Raw genomic sequence first — 2,310 nt, forward strand, 5'->3', positions numbered from 1 at the left:
GAAAGAGACATGGACGAACCCAACAACAATGCAAGGAAGGTGCTTGGTGACTTTACTGCACCAAATTCCAACTTCCATGGAAGAAGCATCTAAATCCCTGCCATTGGAGTAAACTATTTTGAGCTTAATCCTCAATTAGTTTCTCTGATGCAACAGAATTGCAACTTTCATGGACTTCCATCAGAAGATCCTTTTTAATTCTTAACTGAATTCTTGCAGATCTGTGATACTGTTAAGACCAATGGAGTTGATCCCGAGGTTTATAAGCTTATGCTTTTCCCTTTTACTATAAGAGACAGAGCTAGAACATGGTTGGACTCTCAACCTAGAGATAGCCTGAACTCTTGGGATAAGCTGGTCACAGCTTTCTTAGCCAAATTCTTTCCTCCTCAAAAGCTGAGCAAGCTTAGAGTGGATGTTCAAACCTTCAGGCAGAAAGAAGGTGAATCCCTCTATGAAGCTTGGGAAAGATACAAGTAATTGACCAAAAAGTGTCCTTCTGACATGCTTTCAGAATGGACCATCCTGGATATATTCTATGATAGTCTATTTGAATTGTCTAAGATGTCATTGGACCATTCTGTAGGTAGATCTATTCACCTGAAGAAAATGCCTGCAGAAGCTCAGGAACTCATTGACATGGTTGTAAATAACTAGTTCATGTACACTTCTAAAAGGAATCCTGTGAGTAATGGGACGCCTCAAAGGAAGGGAGTTCTTGAAATTGATGCTTTGAATGCCATATTGGCTTAAAACAAAATATTGACTCAACAAGTCAATATGATTTCTCAAAGTCTGAATGGTTTGCAAAATGCATCCAACAATACTAAAGAAGCATCTTCCGAAGAAGAAGCTTATGATCCTGAGAACTCTGCAATGGTAGAGGTGAATTACATGGGTGAACCCTATGGAAACACCTATAATCCCTCATGGAGAAATCATCCAAATTTCTCATGGAAGGATCAACAAAAGCCTCAACAAGGCTTTAATAATGATGGAAGAAACAGGTTTAGCAATAGCAAGCCTTTTCCATCATCCTCTCAGCAACAGACAGAGAATTCTGAGCAGAGCCCCTCTAGCTTAGCAAACATAGTCTCTGATCTATCTAAGGCCACACTAAGTTTCATGAATGAAACAAGATCCACCATTAGAAATTTGGAGGCACAAATGGGCCAGATGAGTAAAAGGGTCATTGAAACTCCTCCTAGTACTCTCCCAAGCAATATAGAAGAGAATCCAAAAAGAGAGTGCAAGGCCATAACCTTATTTGGTGCGATCGAACCTAGAGAAAAAGAGTAGGACGTGAATCCTAGTGAGGAAGACCTCATGGGACATCCTCTAGACAAAAAGGAGTCCCCAATTAAGGAACCTAAGGAATCAGAGGCTCATCTCGAGACCATAGAGATTCCATTGAACCTACTTCTGCCATTCATGAGCTCTGATGAATATTCTTCCTCTGAGGAGGATGAAGATATTACTGAAGAGCAAGTTGCTAAGTACCTTGGAGCAATCATGAAGCTGAATGCCAAGTTATTTGGTAATGAGACTTGGGTGGATGAACCCCCCTTGCTCACCAATGAACCGAATGACTTGGTTAGGCAGACATTACCTTAAAAGAAACAGGATCTTGGTAAATTCTTAATTCCTTGTACCATAGGCACCATGACCCTTGAGAAGGCTCTGTGTGACCTGGAGTCAGGCATAAACTTAATGCCACTCTCTGTAATGGAGAAACTGGAAATCTTTCAGGTACAGACTGCCAAATTCTCATTAGAGATGGCAGACAATCCATGAAAAAGGCTTATGGATAGGTAGAGGACGTGCTAGTAAAGGTCAAAGGCCTTTACATCGCTGCTGATTTCATAATCCTAGACACTGGGAAGGATGAGGATGAATCCATCATCCTTGGAAGACCTTTCCTAGCCACAGCAAAGCTGTGATAGATGTGGATAGAGGAGAGTTGATCCTTCAATTGAGTAAGGACTACCGTGTGTTTAAAACTCAAGGATCTTCCTCTGTAACCATGGAGAGGAAGCAAGGAAAGCTTCTCTCAATGCAGAGTCAAACAAAGCCCCCACAGTCAAACTCTAAGTTTGGTGTTGGGAGGCCACCACCAAACTCTAAGTTTGGTGTTGAACCCCCACATTCAAACTCTAAGTTTGGTGTTGGGAGGCCCCAACAATGCTTTGAACATCTGTGAAGCTCCATGAGAGCTCACTGTCAAGCTATTGACATTAAAGAAGCGCTTATTGGGAGGCAACCCAATTTTATTTTTCTATGTTATTTTCCTTTTTTTAGGTTGATGATCAT

General features: G+C 41.3%; 1 non-coding gene across 1 annotated transcript; it reads right to left on the reverse strand.

Annotated features, from left to right (window-relative positions):
• Positions 1 to 402: 402 nt before the first annotated feature.
• Positions 403 to 510, reverse strand: LOC127747095 (small nucleolar RNA R71). The gene has a single exon (XR_008008898.1). It is a non-coding gene; the product is annotated as a small nucleolar RNA R71 (small nucleolar RNA).
• Positions 511 to 2,310: the final 1,800 nt, after the last annotated feature.

Source organism: Arachis duranensis, chromosome 4 (genome assembly GCF_000817695.3).
Source record: "Arachis duranensis cultivar V14167 chromosome 4, aradu.V14167.gnm2.J7QH, whole genome shotgun sequence".
Classification (NCBI taxonomy): Eukaryota; Viridiplantae; Streptophyta; class Magnoliopsida; order Fabales; family Fabaceae; genus Arachis; species Arachis duranensis.